Source organism: Grus americana, chromosome 10, assembly GCF_028858705.1.
Source record: "Grus americana isolate bGruAme1 chromosome 10, bGruAme1.mat, whole genome shotgun sequence".
In the NCBI taxonomy this organism is placed as follows: Eukaryota; Metazoa; Chordata; class Aves; order Gruiformes; family Gruidae; genus Grus; species Grus americana.
Window position 1 is genome coordinate 7,826,541 of NC_072861.1, and position 23,916 is coordinate 7,850,456.

The following is a 23,916-nucleotide window of genomic DNA, read 5'->3' on the forward strand; positions in this document are numbered from 1 at the left end:
TCTCCATGGGAAAATCCAGAGAAAAGCCAGACTTTCTGATACTGTGGCTTTAGAAGCATAATCCTGATTGGAGGCATTAAGGTAGGGTCTTGAAAAAACAAAGTGAAATGAATCAGAGGGTATTGACTGTGAGTTGTAGAAACATCTCCTTAAAATGGTCTGTATTCCCAGTAGTCTGTGAATGCTGCCAGTTTGGACTCTTTTTTTTTTTTTTTTTTCTTTTTTTTTTTTTTTCACTAATAGCAGCTGTTTCATAACAGGATTGCTAAATGGCTGAAGCGAGGATAGCTAGGCAGCTATTATAAATGAAGAAAAGATTAATATTGGGCTGCATACAGTTTTTTTCACATAGAACCAATAGGAACAAAAAACCTTACATTTTTACTAATTCTTTTTAGGAAACAAGTGAATGGTGGACTAGAGTCAGATTAGACCTAAGAGTATATAGAGTTTAAGCAGCCAGGTAATCCTAAAATTGTTAGCATGTTCTATGTTGTTTATGTGTTTATCAAAATTATTTGTCAATTTATGGGATACATTACTGTAGTTGCTTATTAAGGAGTTTCTGAGTAGCTAAAAATTTGAAGGTGCTATAAGCAAATTCTTAGATGTTCTGAAATTAAGTACTACATATATAAACTTTTTATGGTTACAGGTATAAATTGAGGAGTTAAAATAGCCATTGATTTTGAAGATGAGAACCTTTTAATAAAACCTTCCAGGCTGAAAATATTTTTTTTTCTGCTTCAAAAGCCTTTAAATGCTGCAAAAAACTGAATTTTGATATTGTTAATATGTTATTGATATCCCATCCAAAATGGACTCTTGCGATACCCTCATAGCCTGACTTTCTGCATAGGACAGAGGCTGCTATTGTAAGAATTCCATATGTTAACTAGAAATCATCTTAAGAGTTAAAAAGATACTGTTTTGTCTTTTAAGTTCTTTGAAAACTTTTTTCCATTGATTTTGGGATTATTTATACAGTTTCCTTATTTTCTGAGACAAATTTCCTCTATGTCCAGACAAGGGCAGATAATGATGTATCTTGTGGGTTTTTTTTGGTTTCAGTTTAGCTGTATCATGCATGAAGGCCCCATTATGTCATCCAGAGTCACTGTTTTATTATGCAACTGAAATTTGATCTTCGTTAAGGAGACTGATGAAGAGCTGTATTTCATACACTACTTTTGATATAGGATCTGAAAAAGTGATAGAGCTGCAGATATGCCGCCACAGTGGAACAAAGGGAGAAGTGATTCACTTGATGCAAACCACAAGCTGATCCTGTCAGCTTTGAGGGAAAAAAGGTACTGGAAAGAGGTTTTAACTGAGCATTGTAAAGTAAGTAAAACTGCTCTGCTGCCTGGGACCAAGTATTAGGTCTGAATCCAGAAATAGCTGAAAATTTTGTTTTCCAGTCTGTGCAGATCAGTGATATAGAAGTGAAGTATCTTGTTCCACTCTTGCAAATGGTCATACTCTTATCATGTAAACTATTTAAAATAATAATTAAAAAAGCTAACCTATTAAAACACTGGTGATCTGCAAATTAAGTTAGACTATTGTGTTAGCAGTGAGTCCATGATCTCTGTGTACATTCTGCAAATTCAGGACAAGTGACTATTTTTTTTTTTTTTTATCAGAGCTTAGACTCTTTACTCACTGTAAAAGTGATGAACACTGATGCTTTCAGTTGCTACTTTTTATCGTAGTGACACATCAGGTTGAACTGCTTTTTGTTGTTGGCTAGTTTATTTAAAGAAGCTGAGGCAAACACTTGCTATTTCATATTATTAAGCAACATTCTCAAAGATGTGATTTAGACTGGGAGGTCAGTGTGCGTATTCAAAATCACAATAGCAGGTCTTTGTTTTGATCTGGAAAACAGACTACTTGAATATGTTTCTGGTCTCACACGAACTCTGCTACATCTTGAAGTCCAGTTCCAGTGAAATTCTTTTTAAGTTGGAGGCATCAGTCTTTTGGGGATTTGTTAGACTTGGTGTTTCGTTACACATGTATAGAACAAGGAGAGGGAAAAGCGGAGACTAGCTATCGCTTTGCTCTATGGTGTGATAGAGTTGCTTTTACTCAAAAGTGAACATAATCTGTTTGATTTTTGCAAACTAAAAAGTAGACAGTGTAGGCTGTACAGACTTTAAACGATCTTACAAAAGGCTAATTGGTATCTGCTTACACACATCACCTCAGAGCTGGATTTTCTTCAGCATGAGCTAAAAGAAGTTGAATCTAAGGGACTGTTTATACACCCCAAGTATCTAATTTTGCTGGCTAGCTTTGCTAGGCTTCTGCTCTCAGGGGAAGAAAGATTAGCTCATCTGGAGGAACTCTTGTCTCTGTTTACTGTGGTGAAAACAGCATTTCTTTACAAGCTGTGTATTGGACCTCATATGCCATACTTGTGGACAGATGATTCTGCTTATTGTATCAAATGTCAGGAAACCCTGGTGAAGAATCGAGAAGTCTTAATGGGGGAAAAACTGACTCTTCTCAAGTTGTTTGGGTTTGGTGGGGTTTTTTCAGTTATAGATAGATGTATTGCAAGCAGAAACATACTTGACTGATAAACCTACAACCAAACAAAACAAAAAACACCAACTGCACCTAGAAGACTGCAGGTTAGAATATTTATACCAAATCCAGCACTAGAAGCAGCCAGCACCCTCAAGAAATGTGTTTGTACAAGACAACCCTATATTTCCTACTCCTGACTACATTGACTTGAGGAGGCCCTGATAGGTAACTGGTGTATCCAGCTCTTGGGAATATACAAACTGATGGCTGCACGATTGCCCTGGACTTTGGTTGATTGGTACAGTATAAAATAATGTAATTGAGACAGCAGGATTAGATTTCTTAGCACTATAATCTGCTGGTTAACAGGATGTCAGTGCTTAATCTTACCTTTTCTTGCGATTTTCCTAATTAGGCAGCTATTTCATATTAAGGAAAATCTTCTGTGTGATCTTCATTCTTGTTATATAGCACATGGCATCTAGTATATTGCTACATCCATAACTGGGATGCTTTCTACCTTCAGACAAACTATTCCTTTCACTTTTGTTTGACTAACATGGGTATCCCAGAGGTTAAATGCTGCTGTTAGCAGTACTTCATTTTACACCTAACAAATCTGGAACTTTACATGAACACTGAGCAGATCATAAACACGTTTGTTCTTTCTGGAATACTAGACATGGATAACACTTTCAAAGCAGTGAGAATGATACCTTTCAAGAATCAAGGTAACGAAAAACTTCTCTGCATGTAGTATTGAACACTTAACACTTAAGCACAGGAGAAGATAGCCTGGAATGACGTACGGTTTCCGTCTATTTATAATATATCATTAGACAAAAGATTGTAAAGTTAATCAAACTTACAGTGGTGAAGAAATTGTGCCTCTAAATTTGATGTTTGTATTACATGCTTGCATAGTCTAGACATCTTACTTGGTTATGCAAGTAGTGGTGCTATTAATGTAGTTCACACTGAGTGAAAGAAATCATAGTGATACATAGAGAAGCCATGACTTTACAGTAATAAAAAATTCTGAGTTCATTGATTAGCTATTATATGACACCCAGAAATTATATTTTGAGACAATATGTGCTGTGGTTTGTGTTCTATATGGATACGTAGCACGTTTGCTGCCTATTTGCATTAGGATTCAGTGATCTATGTTTTCTAATAACGTAAAGAAATAATTCTGAAGCGTGATGAAAGAAACCAAGAGCACAGAGTACAGCTTGCTTTCAGTTTCTGACTCGGCACTGACAATAGAATATATTAACCTTCATACAGCTGTCATATCCTGGGTGAAGTATGCATGTTAAAGCTCTCAGTCATTTGTCTACTTTTGTGTAAGTCTACAAAGATCTCTGGGGAAATGTTACTTAGATTCCAAAGAGATGTTAATAACTGTAATAAAACGTAAACATTTGGGGGTTTGTAATCCAGAAAATGTGACCTGGCTTGTCAGTTTAGAGAAGAACTGGGTAAATATTAAAGGGAAGGATTCCCAGGTGTGACGAGTGCTGTTAGAATACAGAATGAATAGTGAGAACATTTATTACAGTGATTTTTGCATTCTTCTGGACACTGCCTGTGAATGCATGGAGCTGGAATGTATAAACCCACAGCAAAAGGCGTGAGCATGAAAGCCTCTCTCTCATGTTGAGGCAGTTACTTGTGGTATTGTTTTGTTATTGGTTTTTTGTGTGTTTGTTTTTTAAACCACCAACTAACAAACACTCTAATGTTTTTAAGACAATGCAATGAACAACCAAGAGGTTGTATTTGAATTTTCAACATATCTTTAGAGGTTTTATTTCTTCTGTCTTCAGTATTTATCTAATTGACAGCTGTATAAGCAAAAACATTACATTCAACAGTTACAACAATGCTAATTGCTTTATTAGAGTTGAGGCCTTCATTGTCATGAGAATCTGTGTCTAGATTAAGAAGTAATTAGGAAAGCAAAAGGTTTTTTTCCTTTCCTATTGTGAATAAATGTGGGAGTCTATAGCCAATGACACTTTTCCATGTGAATTGCCAACACTTCTAGATGTAACTGTGGACATTGAGCTCCATCTATTTCATATTACCATTATTCAGCAAAATACTTAAGCACATGCTTACTTCTAATCACCCACTTGAATATTTCCATTATTTTTTAGATATTTCCAAGACTAGGACTCATTATAGCCAAAAACATCTTTGATTTTTGGCCTGAAACAAGAGGTGTAAGGTAAAGGCAGTATATTAATTAAGTATTTTTATTACTTTAAGTCTTCGGATCAGGTCCTTTTTTGTTTTAAAGCTTGTTATTGTAGGCTTAATTGGAATGAATATCTTATCCAAGACAAATCTTGATATAACCACATTATATTTAGATTATTCCAAGTATTATGAGCTTTTAAAGACATTCTTGTTGATCAGTTATTTTCATTTATTAATGGAAACTATGAACTGTTCTTAACATGAAGAATATAATTTACTACAATAATGAATATCTCCCCAACATACTCTTCAGTCTTTGATGAAATGCAAAGTAGATTGCTTTGTAAGACTATTTCTAGCCATTTGTAAACAGCTGAAATCGCAAGTAGGAGAAACAAAAGTGTAACTGAAAATGGAAATGGAGAGCTTGTTTCATGAAACTCTAAATGCATGGGGTTTGGTTTGGTTTTCCTAATTAAAAATTGAGTGATGTAGGTCTGCACCCCCTTTGACCACCCCACATCCCCCAGTGTAACTTACTGTAGTGTAATTTACTGTAGACTACACTTGCTGTAGAACCGAGTCTAAACTCTACTTTGTTCATTTAGTTTGTAGATTGGATTTCTAGATGATTAACTGTTCTCATGATCCACAGGATTGTTCACGGAGCTTTATTTATGTTGCATTATTTCAGTGTTATCATACGTCTCCTCTGCAAATGTAATAATGCAAGATTTAAATGCAAGTCAACATGCTGCGGAAGATTCTAAAAGGTATTTGTATTGATTTATGATCTTTATTAGGATGCAGAATCAAAAAAGCAAAATCTAAACTAGGTAACCTATGTGAGCTAAAACTGTGATGCTTTTGAAGTTGTTGCAAGATTCCTAGTGATTGGAGTGACTGGGATTTCACACGTGGCCTATATGCAAGGTGAGAATTACCTTTACCAATATTTTTTTTTTAGATCTATGGTGATGACATCCATACGTCAGCTAGTCGTCTAGATTCTGTGCTGGCTAGAGGAAAACAGACACTTCTGTAGTGTGAAACATCTGATTTGTTTTAGATGTCCATCTTTTCAATGCAGTGGAATTGCTTTTTCTTTTTTTTTTCCTCCCCTATTAAGGTATTCTAGGCAGTCATCCAGATGTTGATGTCTGCAAAAGTTTTAATTTGTACAGACAAGTTCTGTCCTTCCCACCTGTTGCTTGTTTCCCTCTCATGCATTTAAAACCAATGTTTTCTTCCATGCCAGTCAGAACTCATGGAAGCAGCCCACCTTATGATGAACAAGCATGTGCTCTACTTGGATTTGGGGTAAAATTTGAGTGTCCTAGATTTCCAAAATGAGAGATGCATACCCCAACTCATGCTAGACGTTAGTGAAATCTAGATAAGTAGGTGCTTTTGTCCCACTTGAAAATGCCTTGGGGTTTGGCACACAGGTTCTCTTCTTTGCTGTTTTGAATACATATATTGCCAAAGGAGAACGACATGGTCACAAGGGTAGAGTAAGAGACTGAATTTTAGGGTACGCATTGTTAGATAACAGATAATCACTTCTCCACTCAGGTCATTACAATAGTATATGCATCCAAGTAGTAAAGAGTGTTGCAAAATATGTTAAATGTGCTTGGTGACATGTGAGAAATGCATGTGTTATATTTGTTATTTTGACGTAAGTTTATCTCAGTTTAGTTAGGCATGGCCATTTCTCTGGTGGTGAGCTGGCTGGTTGCAAGGCAGCTGCTGTCTCATATACAGTGATTATCATGTGCTGGGTGGGCAACTACAAAGAAATTAGGTCATTTGCATATAGTACGGGTATTCAAGTTGTTAAACAGCTTCTTTGTACATTCTGCAGAGTACCATTCACAGTATTTTTTTTTTCCTTTTAAATAGAACAGAAAAGTGATCCACATCTTTTAAAGAAGGAATGAGTTACAGTGGTTAAAAATTACTTCAGAGATGCTAAGGACCCTTTAGCTTTGTTGTTAGGATTTTTTAAATTACATGAATCTTGATCTCATTGCGGCTTGGAGAAAAAACCAAAAATGAACCACAGGTGGTCTGAGAAAGTTGTATTGATTATTTGCTCCTTCTTTGTTGGTACTGAACTTTTGTCCTTACTTGATGATGCTAGCTGTAGGCTCACAGTCAGAGATTAACTAGAGGCTGTGTCAGGAAAGTATTTTAATAGATCTCTGTATGCTCAGGGCAGTTTCCAAATTTGATCAACATTATGTTGTCCATCTAAGATTTGTCATTTATTTTCACATCTTCCATTAAAGCCTTACTTTAACAAGTTTTGTCACATTGCAGGGACAAACTAACATTTCAGTAATGTGTATGCAATCTATGAATGTGTTTGAGGTCTTTCAGCATAACAGATGAGTGTCAATTTTACAGATTCTCAAATGAAAGAATTTTTAGTTTAAGACATCTATGCAGCCTCACTGCTGACTGGATCTCATTTTTTGTTCCAGAGACACCTTCTTATAAAATAGACTTGTCAAACTCAACCAAAATGGTGTTCAGAGGAAGTCATAAGATAAAAAGCAATGCCTTGGAGAGAATCATCCCCTGATGGCCTACACTTTAACTGTAGCAAAAGCGAAATAAAAACACTCGATTGCATTAGATATCTGGTAATGAGCTGACAAAGGTGTTAAGGTAGCCAGGTGCTGTATATCCCATCTATAGTGTGTGTTAAGCGTTGGGCAGCTACAGAGAGTGAGGCAGCCTTGTGTATTTTTAGAGGCATGAGAACTGTTATGGGAAGCCAAATCCTTCTATATTTCTTCTCCCCTACTCCCCTTAGGAGGCTCTTGGTTTCCCCACCCTTTGTTTCCAAGCTCCAGTATATTCTGTTATTATTTAAGGAAAATATTGTCAGCATTGCTTGTAGCTGCAGTGCTCCGTCCAACAGAAGGCAGGCACAGGCAACTTTTTCCTTTTTCTTACCTCTACAGTTGGGAAGAGCTACAGTGAGGCTATTGCTCAATTAGTATTAGTTATTGGTGTAAAGCTAAAGTGGCATAGCTGTGTTATGTGGAGAGGCCAAGAGGAAGAATGCTAGGGGTGGGGGCACCTGTCAGTGTGGAGCAAAATAGTTCTAGCACGTGTAGTGCTAGATGCAGTGGGATTGTTTTTTCCCTGGCGCTTTAAAAAAAAAAAATTATTGCTCTCATTTCAATTGAATCAGCAGATGAAAGAATCCATTGCTTGGCTGCTGCTAACACAGACTTCATTAACTACCACTTTCACCTGTAACAGTCACAGGTCAAGTATTGCCTGGATTTTTTACTTTTATTTTTTAAACTAGTCTGCCTTATGTTCTAGAGAGAAATCATGCCACTGTTGGTTTTTTTTATTGCTTGTCACACCTATAGAATGAGTGGAATTTGCGATAAATAAAATGCAGTGAAAGTAGGTATTTTTGTGTGAGCTTATGTGCTAAATATTTAACATCTCTTTAAAATATTTGCTGATTTAGAGGAGTCTTTCGCTGTGGATTCTTTCACACATATATGTTTCAGAATGCAATCAATTCGGTGATTCCTGGTCAGAAGCATTTTGAAATCTAAAACAGGATTGCCAAGTTCTTGGCTTTTGGTCTTGCAGTATTTTAATTATTTTATACAATTTGTGATACAGCTAAAAATCTTGTAAAACCTTAAGTAGGTTCCTGGAAATTGTCTTTAGCAGCTCAATTAAAAATTATATAAAAATTTTGGCTGAACCTTTTTCACCTATTTTAGACAAAGCTTTTAAAGAGTTATTCTCTTAACCATTCAAAAGACAGTTTTGCGATGTACTCAAGACTACTTCTTTCATAAAGTGTTTTTCAGAAGGATTTACAGAATGTTCTAGAGATTAGCTTGGTGAGTATAACTGTTTATCTTGTTTTAATTCTGGACTAAAGGAGTATGATGTCACATGATGTTTGGCTTTCCTTCACTGTAGCATTGTGTGATGACATCAGTCTTCACTTCAGAGAAAATTAGAGCTTGAAGATACAACATATTCTTGGCAGGAATTATGACACGGGGAGCAGGATTTTGGCTAGGGTAAACTCCAGGGTGATCTCCTGGAAATGAAAAATACCAATTACTTGTACACAGTGAAACCAAGCAGTTACGTGCAGCTGTTTACTGTGAGCCAATAAAGGGGGGTTTTGTTTAATTTTTTTAATTACAGGGGTTCTTGGAAAATTTGCATCTACTTTCAGCTCCGAGAAATTAGTGTTTACATTAGTAGCAAATTATATAACTGTTTTCCTAGGAGGAGCTTGGAAAGGCCATGGATTCTTGCTGCATCTGGAAGTTTAGGCTAACTTCTGATCATACATAGGTGAAGGAAGTGGTTATTTTTGTGGCTGGAATGGAGATCAGGAGCAAAACAGCTCAAAGCTGTAATTTAGATCTTCCTATTTTCACCTCTCTGAGGCTGTGTTGAGAGGGAGAGGAAGAGTGGATGGGTAGCAAAAGTGGAGGAATGTGGGCTATGATATAGGGAGGGGGACTATAATGGTAATCTGAAGTCAGGAAATACACTTTTTAGAAGGGCTCCTTCTAGAACATGGGGAATCAGGCAAACCAGCTGCCTCTAGTGCATAGTGCTGTGGAGCAGAGGAAAGCCTATGGAACTGTAATTGAGTGAAATACAGGGCTAGACACAAGAAAAAGTGAGCTGGGAGCCAGGATTGCAACTTTTGATTTCAGGCCTGTACAGCTTGGCAGGTCTCTGTAATTTTCAGTGAGAAATATGTGCACCCCAACCTCAGTGAATGTTCTTTTTCTCATAACATTCTTTAACTGTTCTCTTTGGTTGCTCTCCCAATTCATTCCAGAAGGAGGCTGTCTGCAGACTATGTGTTAAAACTGGATGCCTCTGTCATGTGTCAGGTCAGTGATTTACCTCAGTGTTGGGTATTTTCTACTTTATTTACTCTAGGAGCTCCTAGTGATCGCTTTATAAAATGACAAAGAATAGCTGTATCATATGAATACGAGAATTTAGAAAGGGTAGGCCCTTTACAGGTGCTTTATGAGCAGTGTTGATATTCCGTACTACATGATGTCTCTTTCCTGGTACTCTGCCAGAGACGTTCCCAGGCAGCATTGTGTCTTATGAAAAACAGAAACTGTGAAAACTTTCATGCAAGTCTGTGGCATCAATCATCTTCATGGTTTCTAGAGGGAGCAGTTATTTGCTCACTGCTATTAAAGGGTTAATAAATTTCTTGAACAGCATTTTCATAGTTCTATTCTGTGTTAGAGCAGATAAACTCAAGAGGACTTCAAGTTAGATGAATTGTTCTGTTGGGGCAGCAGCTTGTTCCCATCTGCTGCCTTTGCTGGGAAGGTGGCAGGTCATTTCTGCAGAGATAAAAGATGGCATCTAGGATAAAGTACCCCCAGTCCTAATTTGAAAAGCACTGCAGGTGGATGAGAAGGGGTGGATGACAGCAGCTGGCTATCAACAGACATCTTTCCTTGGTGCTATTCAGATACGAGCAGAAAATGTTCTATGGGCAAATGTCCTGCACATGTAAATTTGTTATACTCATCCCTTTCCAGACATACAGCAGGGAAGGGTCCAGCCCTTCCCCTTCCACCTATTCCCCTTTACTGGGGAGAAGTTTATAGTTTGAGCTGGCTCATGTTTGTGTCTAAGGACAGAATAAGACCCACTCATCTTTTAATGTTGTCTGGGAGATTGTTTGCTAAGCTGCCAGCAGTCCAGTGCTCAGTGTCTTCCTCATACCTGAGATTTAAGAGGATGGTATATTAGTTCAGGATTCTTTCAGAGATTATTATGTTGCTGACCTTAAGCAAGACGTGCTTGCAGAACCTGTGCAAATCAAAGGCCTCTGATCTGAGAACCTGAGTGATTTGGTGGCTTGGAAAATCAGAGACAAACATGCACAGAATCTTCAAACTGGCCTAAAATGTCTCTTAAACAGACCGTTTACTTTACAGAAAAGGGTGATGTTACTCCATTATCCCTCTCCCAAATATATATATAAAAAAGTATTAAAAGTATTTCATCTGGCAGGACTTGAGCTTTTGGCTGTAGATCAAACAGGTTCAAACATTTTTCTGGCCTCTTTTTTTTTTTTTCTTTCTTCTTCTTCAATTTAGCAATTTTTTTGATAGATTCCTTTATATTCCCATCAACATCTACTCATGTTATATTTCAGTGTGGTCTTGCCAACAGTCTTGATACAGAGACAAAAATCTTTAGTCTGGTTTAACCAAGTTAGTAAGAGATGTATATTTTCATCCTGAAGTGTGGGGTTGTCCTTGCAATATGTTACAGGAGTTTTGTCTCAAGACTTCTGGAAGTTTCCAACACTAAAATTTAAAGTATTTAAATGCTACTTCATTGGCTTTGAGCTCTGTTAGTTATTCTTTTCTGGAGCTGCAACTAAAATCAATGTCCAACATGTAGCAACATTAATCCTCATTCCTTTAATGTACCTGCATGCAACAAGGAATGGAATTAGGATTGCATGCAGTTACTTAAAGCATGTTGCAGCTGTCTTTGATTCTACAGAACTTTGTCCTTACAACTGTACTGCTGGAGAATGCAGCTGGTTTTTGCATTGCTGAAATTTGGCTGACTCTGCAGCAGCATCCAGGCCCTCTTGGACGCTTCATGATAAAAATACAATACTGCTAGTGCTCCTGCTTTTATTATTAGTGGAGGTGCAAGTATTAAAAATACTTCTTGTTTTCACAAGAACTTAAGCATGGATAATGCTGCAGAGAATTCCTTTCTGTCTGTGTCTCATTTGCTTGATCTGTATTTGGAATTGAAAAGGGCCAGGAGGTTCCCACATAAATGAATCTTTGAGACTTCCATGATGTTCCCCTCAGTCTCAGCTTTGATATTCTTTCTTTAAAGAAAGTTAGGCCTTAGTTGTTTTAGTGGCAAAGAAAACCTCAAAAATATGAGGTTGCATGTAGGTGGTGCAAACAGAAGCTTGCACAGAGCTTGTAACAACAGGGGGAGCTGTAACCTACTGCCTTTACCTCTGTTGGGTGTTAGCTCAAATAATCAGCAGTGATGTCTAATCATGTATATTAAATATTTCGTTTCTTAAAAAGAATGAAAAGACAGGAGGCCACAGAGCTGCATTATGTCTGGTGGGAGGCAGTTCATTTTGATAGCTCAAGCTAGTGGCATTTGAGAGTCGCTTCTGGTTGTTGGGCTTAAAAAGAAGTCCAACATTAAGCTTCTGTGGGATGGGAACAGGAAACCAAGGAGCAGGGCTGATTGATAGATTTTTGGCAGCTCTAAGGTGTAGTGTATCCTGTAGATAGAAATCTTATCGTCCTTCATCTACATTCCTACTCTCCTTAAGTCCTGAACACTTCCTGGTTGGTTGTTTAGGGTTTTTTTTACACTGGTGCCTATCACCTTCTTCAGTGTTTTTCCCTGTAATAAACTCTGTTTTGAACCTGATCAAACAGGACTATACATACCAATCTGTGGATATGGAAGGTGAGGAAGGTGTGAACAAGCTTCTTTATGAAGGAAAAATTGCATCCACATCACCTTGTTTGGGTCCAGTGCTTACAGTTGATTCTTTAACTTCATTGAGTTAATGACTCACTGCAGTTGTTCAGTTTTTTGCAGTATGCATTTTTTCTACATTGGAAGAGCTCTTTCCTGTTGGTATTGTTACTTTAAAAAAAAAAAAAAAGGCATTTGGTGGGTTAGGGCCATACTATGTTGTATGCTCACATCAGGTACATGCTTTCTCCATAAAGCTGCTTACCCAATGCAGAATTTGAATGTCAGCAAGAGATTTTAACTGTAGAATGAGGGTTAGGTACTTTCTTAAAACTTGGCCAACAGAGTTAGTGTTTTATTACTAAGAGCACAAAAGCATCATTCTGTTACAAGCATTAAAAAACAAAACAAAACAAAAAAGTTTCTTTAACAGTCAGAAGCCTAGCAAGCTAAAAAATCTGAAGGAGTTTAGCCTGTCTTATCTACTGCACCAACTGCTATGCTTCAATCATATAGTAAAGAGGAGACTACCTGCATGCTTGCAGCAGCTTTATGTATTTGATGAATGCAGTCAGTCTGTCACCTTTGGATCAGTCTCACATTCAGACTTGTCTTTTAAGAATAAGAACTGCTCTGTTGTGGGAACCATAAAACAGTCCATACCCCTAAATTTTTTTAAGTGAAAAATTATATTTCATAATGGTAGAAATTTAAGCTAGGTGTTTAAAGCAAACAAACGAAAAAGCAAATGCAAACCTACTTCTTAAACTTTTTTCTTTGCTCATAAAGCCTCAACATAAAAAAAAAAGAAAATTTTTAATCTAGAAAGAATAGACTTTAGCCTAGAAATTCACAAGATGACTAAAAGCTTGTCTTTACACTCCTTTCTGTTGTCCTTTTTTCAGAAGCTGACCTGATAGATTAATACTTAGGTCGTGTGTGTATGCACATGCATGTTTATACATGTTCACATGCATGCTTTTGTCTACACCGTATTTCAAATAATTTTACGAAGTAGTTACCAACAACAGGAAGTGCAGTTGTGTGTTTCCCGGTGACGTACATTCTAGAGCAACCTTAATCTATTTTATAAAGTAGTAGCTCATAATACTGAACAATTTATCTCATACCAAATATCTCGATAGGACACTTAATGGCTAAGCAGACATCACCAATGTTTTATTAGGTGGAAGCACTGGAATTTTAGCTGGTTGTGTCTGGCATTTTATACAGATCTACAGCAAACATCCTAGGTTACTTTTTTCATTGATAAATGGAAATATAACCCACACAGTTCTCTTAATGCACACCTGCAGGAGCTTAATTTTCTTCCATTGGTTATTTACAATTAAGAATAATAACCCTTCCACTGTTTCATTAAATGCCATTTTATATTTTTTGTAAGGAGAAATCCAATTGATAGAACCATTTCTATTGCATTTAACCTCTGCAGCATAAATTGTTTTCAATAGATCCTAGTTCTTAGACAATACTGTACTTTTCAGCCTAGATGCTTTCCCTGTCCCTGACAAGATATTGTGAAAGAGAGTTCTGATGGGAAATATACTCCATTAAGTAGTTTATTCTTCAAATGTTAATACCATTGTTCTTGAATACATTTCTGAAATTACTGTAGAGTTACATTTTAAATAGTAGACCTTGCTCCATTTTTTTGTTACTATTGTCTTTCATAAAAACATGTACTAAGTGAAGTGTTGCCATAAATATTAACTTCATGCATTGTCCGTACTTGGGTTGCATTTCAGCAAAGGATTTATGTAAAAGTTTTTCAAGCCTGTACTTAAATATTGCAGTAAGTGATTATAGCTGAGACTGACTTTTATGTGTTGCTAAGTCAGGACCCTGCTAGTGATAGTAGTAGCGATCTAATCTCCCTCAGTGAGATTATGGTTGTGTTCTCCACTCCTTCCAGGTAGAGGAGGTAACCCAGATTTCTTCTACTCCTTTTCAAACTTGAAACCACAAGAGTGAGAACATTCTCTTCTTTGGTGGTGGTGGAGTGCAGTTCATTTCCTTAAATTTATTGACAGTGGTTGAGGAAAGATCTTTTCTTTTGTTTAGAACCAGAGGCCAAGCAGTTGCAGAGTTTAATAACCCAAGACAGGGTTATTAAACAGACATATATGAAAGGCCTTTTAGGACACTGGAACAAACTCAGAAACCAGATCATCTGGTGAAAGAAAGAAAGAGGAAAACTAGTTTTGCCATGGGATATGAGACCACACAATAGGAGTGTAATATGCCACTTTGATGCCATTGCAATTTTCTTGCAGACAAGTATGAGGATTTTAATGTGTAGACTTCCACCCTTCCTTTTTTTTGATTTGATTATAAATCCTCCTGTTTACCATCTCTTTTTACCTCAATGTGATTTGTCAATCTCTTTTTTTTTTTTTTTAATTTATTTTTTAGAATCCATCACCAAATTTGAAGCAACATCTTCCATGAAACAACTAATGAGGACAGGAACTTAGCAGCCAAAAAACTTAAGTCTATACTTAAACACCGCAGTTGTCAGTCAACAGTTGTTTGAGCCTGGCAGCTGAGTGAAAAAGGCAAGACCTTGAATCTTTTGTCTTGAGGATGATTTGCTTAGCAGGGTCTCCCTCAGTTCACTGTTGATTTTCAGCCCTTTTTTCCAAAGCTTCTACCTGAAAAGTTCCAAGCAAAGTTTCATGAAGTGTTAAATAGGTACATAGCGTTTTCCAGGAGGCTTCAAAAAATGAATGAGATTTATTTAGTGTCCATTTGAACAACTAGTAAATGAGTAATTTGTGCCAGTTTCTGGAGATCAGGAAAAGGTAAAGTAGCAGCACAGTAACTTTAAAACCTGTATCTACATGTGTATATGAGAACCTGTAATCTTCATAAGAACCCTGTCCCAAAAGTAAAAGGCTAAGTTTGTCTTTGCAAAGACTGTAAGATTGGATATTGGAAGTGATAAGGGAAAAAAAACCCCAAAAACAAAACCAAAAAAAACCCCAACAAACAAAAACAAACAAAAGAAAAGACAAAGCCAGTCCTGAAATTCTGAGGTCAGTTCCATAGATTTTAAAATAATTCATTTTCGTCTGCTGAGTTTTCTTTGCAATAGAAAGTTTCAGGTATGCCCTGTGGCATTTTTTTCCCTCCTTACAGGACATGAAATTCACTATGCTAGATAGACGCATTGATTATTCCCTCTCCCTCCTTCAAAAATTACTCATCTGTTTGCTGTCACTTACAAGGATTCACTTCCTCATCCAAATACTTACCTTGCACAGTTTGAAGAAAAAGTATGTTCTATTTGCTTACTTTGTGCCTCAGGGAACCTTCAGAAGGTTCTTTAGCATTTTGTCTTTGTGTTTTGTTTTTTTAAAAGAAAGAGGAAAAGAAGAGGTAATGGAAAAGTGGAGTGTAGAGGAATCTTGTAAGAAATGGAATTTGATTGATTTTAAGCAGTTAGAAGTGTTTTCTCCCTACCTCTTAAAATATTCTTTTAGTTTTTCTCTTTAAAACCATAAATACATGTGCACAGATACTGTGGTGCAGTTAATACTATAATAGTAATGTCTTTTCCATGTCTTTCCATAAGTTCTGCTGTCTTATAAAACTTGAGATTTTTTACAGGGTGGGGGGAGTAAGAAACTGAGTAAAAACCATGCTCGATGCTAGCTTTTCTTTTTTTTCTTCCTTTTTTTTTTTTTTTTAAAACACTTGGAACATTTTGTTCAACAGCATGCACGTCTGTGTGATTTCACTGACTGCTGCCTAGGCAATGGCAGGTTCTCTGAAAATCTTGATTCTGTTTGGGAGGAAGCTGTCCAAGAGCACTGGGAGCAGGACTAAAGGCAGCCTATGAGCACGTAGGACCAAAACATCAGAAAGCTTTTGGAACTCTTCCTTGGAAGGGCTTGCATGCTCCAAATGCTCTAGACGTGGGGATGAAATATGACTCAGAGCACTAATCTCAGTAAGAACCAAGGCAATGGAAAATAAATTATGTGGGAGACTAATGTGTCATTAAAGATTTAGTGGTAACTTTTCTTTTTTCAAGAAAACATTGTTCTGCTCAGAGCCAAGCAATAGTTCAGGTAACTGCTAGAGTTAGAGCATTTTTCTGGCACTGGGTAGTAGATTATTATTGTTATTCTCAAGTGTAGCGACAGTTGTTCATAACACCAAGAGTCCTTTTGCAACTACCAGTCTTGTTGCTTGAGACAGGACCAAGATTGGACAAGCATTAGAGAAGAAATGGGAGAGACAAAAAGAATTGTTTATCTCTGGCATTCCCCTGAGAGAGATACACAAGAAAGTAAAAAATTATTTTCTTGTATTTCAAGTATCTTAGAGATTAAGAGCTGAATCCAGTCGTGCATAATTGTTGAATGTGTACTTCACATAGCTGTAATACTCTTGATAGTCTCCTAGTAGTTTTAAAGGAATAACTGTGAAGCGAACATGTGCAGACTGTAAGTCAAGAGTAAAATGCTATGAACATACCAACGTTCTTGAATGTTGCAGGTATTAGTATGAGGCATTCCGGAAGATATTTTCATGAAGTGTTTGTGGCTTGACTGCAAGGCAATATCAGCTGTCCTTTCTTCTCCTACGATAACAGTTGTCCCACACCTGAAGCTTCACAGTATTTAGACTTTCAATTCCAAAATCAGTGAATTGCTCTTAAATACTTGAATATCTTGTTCAAGATCACACAGTAATTATGTGGCCAAGAAGGGAGGAGAGCCAAGTATTTTGGCTTGTTATCCCACACTCTAACCTTTACACTGTACTTGCAGCTTCTATTAATAATTACCAAATCTTCATCTTTATCAAAGCAGGCAGTTCCTCAAATAGTATTATACTTGGTGATCTTTTATAGAGATACCAATATTTGGTACTGCTGGTACAGTTCCCAAGGATGTGATAATACTTAGTTAAAATAAGATAATAATTTTAGATTAGTATCTGGAGAAAAAAAAAATCCCTCATACTTTTAATGTGTATCAGCTAGATAATGATATTTTTTCCCATTCTGGGGAAGCAGTAGTTCAAGTGTGATAGCAAAACTGGAAGGAACTTCCTTGAACTAGGCTGGTTGCCAGGACTCACTTGAATTAATGTCATTTTACTGATACTGGTTTGGGATTTTTTTCTGTTGACTCAGGAACAGGTCCCTGAGCAACCTGATCCAGTGTCAGTCAGCCATGTTTTGAGCAAGTGTTGAACTAGATGAGCTCCTGAGACTTCTGTTGTTCTATATTGTCAATAAGAGCAGAATTAGATTCCCAGTTGTATTGTCCTGTCTTATAGTCCCTCTTATTAATGCCCTTAAGCAAACAATTACTTTCAGATTTAAACTGCCAGAAAAGTGGTTAAGCAATTTTAAGCTAAATTTTTTGTCTTGCAACATTCTTTTTGTGAGTGTTCCCCTGAAATAAACATTTACTTCTCTATTACTACTGGATTTTTAAAATGTATGAGTAATCATTAACTCAATTTCATTATTTTCACCATAATTTTTTATTATTGTTATTGCTGTAGCTGAAAATAGCCAGGCAGCTGTGACAAATCTGGGTAAGGAAATTAACTTGACATTCCTTCATTCTCCATGTGTTCAAACTGTGTGTTGTAGTGTGTGCTGGTCCTTTTTTTTTTTTTTTTTTTGTCTGTCATGGTAGGCTTGTTTAATACAATGCTGTGTACTGAGGAAAGAAAGCTTTATAAGAGAACATCCAGATCAAGCTCAAAGCTTGACAGGCTTCATGTTTTCTGGCTATTACAGACAAGCCTTCCATCAATAACAGAGATTGTTCATAAGGTTCAGGCTGGTGCAAAGCAGTGATTTCTTCAAAACTGCCAGTCAGTGTTTTCATTGAGCTAAAATATGAGAGGAGGACAAGTCTAACTTCCTGGCTAATAAAAGCACTTCATGGAAGTTTTGGGACACAGCAACATATTCATTTCAGGTGCAAACTACAACCTTATCTTCACATGACATCACCTGATTCTGCTAAAACTATCACCACTGCAGTACTGTGAACTGAAAAAAGCAAGGCCCTTCATTCAGTAGCTATTTTCAAAGTGTTACTTAAACGTGTTCAGAATCTGTTAAGAACAGAGATATGGAATTAATAATTACTCTAGTCATAGAAACCTTGTCTACAGTGGTGATTTCAGTTTTGCTTATAGGAATCACAGCACCGGTCTTAGAAATGTATGGGTTTTCTTCGAAAGTTTCTGTAGTGGAGAATGTCTAATCTAGAGTGCATTAACAGGAGATCTAAGGCTTTAAGGAACTGTGGTGTGAACGCTCCTGCAAATCCTCCACTATAAAACTACAAGGGGGAAAAACCACCTTTTCCAAGTTGTAAAAGTTGAAAATCATGACTTAAGGGTAGGTTTGGTTTCTAACTCCAATATAATTCATAAAAAGTTTTCTTGTCAGGCTAATAATTTGAAATCAGCTTCTAAATACCTGGTCCCTAGCAAAGAGATCAAGTGAGTTTTGATGAAATTCAGAGAGGAATAAAGAAGACAGCTGCAAATGTTCATTCAGAGGATGCTTGCTTTGTCTGGACAATGGATGCTGTAAGCAACATACCCCGAAGCAGTGCATTTATTGACTAAGATAACTATGTCCTTTCTACCTTCACTTGGCCCTTTTACCAGGACAATGCAGCTGCTAGGCCAGCTGACTTCATTTCAGTGTATCTTGTTAGCAGCTTTGACCTCCACAATCCTTACATCTGTTCTTTCTGGGAAGAAGATACCAAGGTAACATCTAGCAGCTGCCCTCCTTGAGAGTGATTTTTCTCATGGTAGGATAAAGGAGGGTGCAGCATCTTGCATGGCAAGTATGCTTGTCTTTTTTTTTTTTTTTTTAGCACAGCTGAATCTAGTCCCATTCACATGTGGGTGTCTAGAGAAGGACCTAGAAGGCACGAGCCAAGATGGATTTGGAGCCAGTTAGTAGGATTGTTTTCTCAAGTTATTATGCAGAGTACAGTATGTGAAACACTACCTAAATGCTGCACTGTTCGGGCTGCAGTTTCAATGATGTTTAAGCTAGACTGCAGCAGGGGAATGGAAGGGCTTTGCTGTACTACTTTAATGTGCCCTGAACTGTAGTAAGTTGTCCTGGAACAAAGGAAAAAGAAAATCACAGAATGCTTTCTCCTGTTTAGTTTGGTGAAAACTATGCGAGAAGGGTGGTGTTTAGTTATGGTGCTAATTTAGAGCACCTGAGTTCACTTCCCAGGGAGCTAGGCAGGCTGTTCAGCCTCTCTGGGCCATGTTTCCCTGGCCTTAAAGTGAGTAAGAATATCTTGTCTGTGGTTCGTCTTACTTTTGCTTAGCTAGGCTATCAGGTTTTAGGGATGGTGGTTTTCACTTGTCATTTATACTGGACTGGCATATGGGTCTTGGTGATCTTAGGGCTCTTAAAAGTTACTCTTACACTACTGCTACTTCTAATTTTTAGAAGACCTCTAAAAACTTAAACTAATGTAGAAAATACAGTTGTGTAGCTGTTTTCTGATTCCTTACTGGTCAGTAACATCCGAAGAAAATGTTTGGTAATTGCAGTCCAGTTGTTAGTGAACAGATGTCTCTCTCTTGGAAAGTCTGTCTCTGCAACTGGACTCATTCCCTGGCAGTTTCATCAGCTAAGTGAGATATAAGCATCCTCTTCCTGGTTACATTCTTGAGGAAGAATTGCATTTGACCTCTTACCAGCAGAGTGAAACTTTGGAAAAGGACAGAAATCAGTATACCTTCTAAATATTAACACAACAGAGATGCCCTCTATTTGGAGGAATGCAGTTGTGCATTCTGGACATGTACTCTTGTAGGATATTAAGTGTCCATAAAATATCGTGTGTCCTTGATCCAGCAGCTGATAGGAAAAAAGAAAAAAAAGACTCTGGTACAAACCTGCAGTTCTTTGGGATATGGAGAACTCTGTGTGTTCTGAATTGGTGTACTAAAAATAATGACCCTGTAATATACTGTTACACCTTTTGGATAAACTCAACAGATGAATTGGTGGATGCTTATGGACAACTCCTGAAATTGTTGGAATCAAAACAGTATAAGGATGGATTAAAAATCTTGAGGGTTTCCATACTTGATACTGAATGCTTATCTTTGCTTAGTCAACTACTTGTTAGACATTTTTTCTTCAAACTGTGGAGGTCTTTTTCAATATAACACATTGCAATTTACAGTGTAAGTCTTTCTGTGAAGATCTGAGGTTCCTTTGGATTTTTGCTGAAGATGCTGTAGGGCCTTTTAGGTGGGATTTATTTCTTTCCTGTGTCTTTCTTACCACCAAACTATTCTTAAGCAGGGCTTTTAATGTAGATATTCCTGTTTGTGTTTTAAATGTATACAGCTTTCCCGGGGTTTTTGCTGATTTCTCCAGGTAGCCAAAAGAGGTCTTCCTAAAATATTTACTGGATTGTTTGGGTACAGAGTCCACGTGCATATGTTGGTCTTTGAAAATTTATGAAGGATCTATATGCAGATCTCTGTTCAGCCACAGGTGAATGACAAGTTGGATGGCAAGCCAAATGCATCACTATTGTAGAGAAGGAAAGAAAACAGGAGTGGAATTGTAGGGATTTCCTGTATCTCTGATTTGTACTCAGGACAGCTGAAAAATAACTGTAAATAAGCAAGGCATGGAAAAAATACTGAAAGGAATATACTGATGCTAGCTTTAAGATTTAGCTCCCTGAAACCAGAAAGATGCATTTGAATGAGAATAAGTACAACTAGCATTTGAAGTGATTTTGTCTGCTGCTTCTGCCAGATGACTGTCAGCTATTGGGCCCTGGCTTGCTGGTATGTGGGGTGCACATAATAATTACCTGAATTTAGTTTAGGAGGAGAGTCTGGTTATTTCATTCTTGTTGTTTAATATTCATTGCGATCACACCCAGAGCAAGAGTCAGAACTCGTGCCAAACAGCGTTCAGTGTAAAAATGATCTTTGCCTTGCATTGTTTCTAGTCCATAATTAATGCCCTCTAAATGAGAGGGGCAGAGCAAGTAGAAACCTCCATCAAGCTGGGTTTTGAAAGTCAGTAAGCAATTTACAGCAGCCTGTGATTATGAACAAGGATTGGCTTTTGCACGGAAGTACATATTTTCAGAAGTTGGGCATGCTCATGGGGATTTGACTTCTAATCCTAAAGGGTTTTTGTGTGATGTTAGCATAAAGATGACCAGAGCATATTACATTAATGAAAGGAAAAATGTGAATTTAAAATATGCTCCATGCTTTAGTATGGGCCTTATTGGCACCATCAACAGAAATGCAGATTTAGATCATTCAGAAATCTGGCCTTCTATTTCATTGATTTCTTTTCAAACCTGTCAACACTGAGAGGCAAAATGACTTCAAGTAGAAATTATTCCCAAGGGTTCGATGGCAAAGTGACTTTGCCTAGTATTTATGAATGATACAAGTTTAATATCTGGCAAGAAAAAATACATGTCTATACTAGGAAAATTATCTCTTGCTGATATTAAATGTCAGCAGTATTGCAGCAGAATCACAGACAAATGTGGGTTTGCTGCCAGCATACACAAGGACAAAGTCCGTTCAGAACCATTTTGGGAACTGGCATTAATCTGGTACATTCTGCACTTAGCTTGCAGTTGTATCCTCTTCTGCACTCCAAACCAGCAATAAGTAATTTTTCTAGTGTAAACAAGGATAAAGAAACAGAGCAGAAAATGCCATGAAGAAGAAAATAATCTGAAGTCAAAGGAGTAAAACAGAACAACTGTTGTTGTAGAGCAATTTCATTGTCCAGCTGCCTAACAGGAAACCGGTGAAGCAGCTGCTGAGAGGGAGTGATTGCCCTCACAGCAGCTTTCTGAAAGTCTGCAGATGCCATTACATATTCTGAAGAAGCTCAGTGAATAAAAAATTACTAAATGTATTTTTCTAAGGTGTTAAAATAGTCATATTGGGACTTCCTTTAAATTTTGAAGTTGTCAGAATGGTGATTTATTTTGACAATCTGAATGCAAACCTCAGCAGCACATACTATATTTTATATAAATTCTGAAGAGTATGAGAAATAAAGTGAGGATCTTCTAGGGTACAGGATTGTGGTGGGTTGACCCTGGCTGGGGGCCAGGTGCCCACCAGAGCTGCTCTATCACTCCCCTCTTTCACCAGATGGGAGAAAAAGTACAACTAAAAGCTTGTGGGTCGAGATAAGGACAGGGAGAGATCATTCACTAATTATCGTCACGAGCAAAACAGACCGAACTTAGAGAGAAAATTCATCTAATTTATTACCAAGCAAACCAGAGTAGAGGAATGAGAAATAAAATCAAACCTTAAAACACCTCCCCCCACCCCTCCCATCTTCCCGGGCTCAACTTCACTCCTGGCTTCAACCTCTGCCCCCCCCTCAGCGGCACAGGGGGACGGGGAATGGGGATTACGGTCAGTTCATCACATGTTGTTTCTGCTGCTTCTTCATCCTCAGGGGGAGGACTCCTCTCATCGTACCCCTGCTCCAGCATGGAGTCCCTCTCGCAGGAGACAGTCCTTCACGAACTGCTCCAACGTGAGTCTCTCCCACGGGCTACAGTCCTTCACGAACTGCTCCAACGTGAGTCTCTCCCACGGGGTGCAGACCTTCATGAACTGCTCCAACGTGAGTCTCTCCCACGAGGTGCAGACCTTCACAAACTGCTCCAGCATGGGCCTCTCCCACGGGGTGCAGACCTTCAGGAGCAAACTGCTCCAGCATGGGTCCCCCATGGGGTCACAAGTCCTGCCAGCAAACCTGCCCTGGCGTGGGCTCCCCTCTTCACGGGTCCACAGGTCCGGCCAGGAGCTTGCTCCAGCATGGGCTTCCCACGGGGCCACAGCCTCCTTCGGGTGCCTCCACCTGCTCTGGCGTGGGGTCCTCCATGGGCTGCAGGTGGAATCTCTCCACCCCCTCATCCTTCCTCCATGGGCTGCAGGGGGACAGCCTGCTTCACCATGGTCTTCACCATGGGCTGCAGGGGGATCTCTGCTCCGGCGCCTGGAGCTCCTCCTCCTCCTCCTTCTTCACTGACCTTGGTGTCTGCAGAGTTTCTTACATCTTCTCACTCCTCTCTCCGGCTGCAAAAGCTCTCTAGCTTGTTTTTTTCCCTTCTTAAATATGTTATCACAGAGGCGCTGATTGGCTTGGCCTTGGCCAGCGGCGGGTCCATCTTGGAGCCGGCTGGCATTGGCTCTATCAGACACAGGGGGAGCTTCTAGCAGCTTCTCACAGAAGCCACCCCTGTAGCCTCCCCGTTACCAAAACCTTGCCACGCAAACCCAACACAAGGATGTAGGCAGCTGACAGTGATTTCAATAACTGGCATTTGAAGGAGTATCTCAGGATTAGTGTTGATAGCTGTTGTGAACTTGACAGTTTGAAAAAAATTGATGGAAGAAAATTGGATGGGCAAAGGGCATAGAAGTTTTAAAAATGCTTTGTGAAATACACAGCAGTAGAGAAAACTGCAAAAGACTTGTGTACGAAGTGAAGTCACAGGCTCGGGCACCATGATGATAGGTGGAACGATTGTCAAATGCTCAGTAACATGCAGTAGAAGGAATAATTTTATCCAGTCACACACA

At 38.2% G+C, this 23,916-nt stretch overlaps 1 protein-coding gene across 1 annotated transcript in view; it reads left to right on the top strand.

Annotated features, from left to right (window-relative positions):
• THSD4 (thrombospondin type 1 domain containing 4) overlaps positions 1 to 23,916 on the top strand; it is a 354,361-nt gene continuing 330,445 nt past the window's right edge. Inside the window, exon 1 of the mRNA XM_054836973.1 lies at positions 1 to 81. The gene's annotated coding sequence lies outside the window, so the exon portion shown is untranslated. The remainder of the gene's footprint in view (positions 82 to 23,916) is intronic.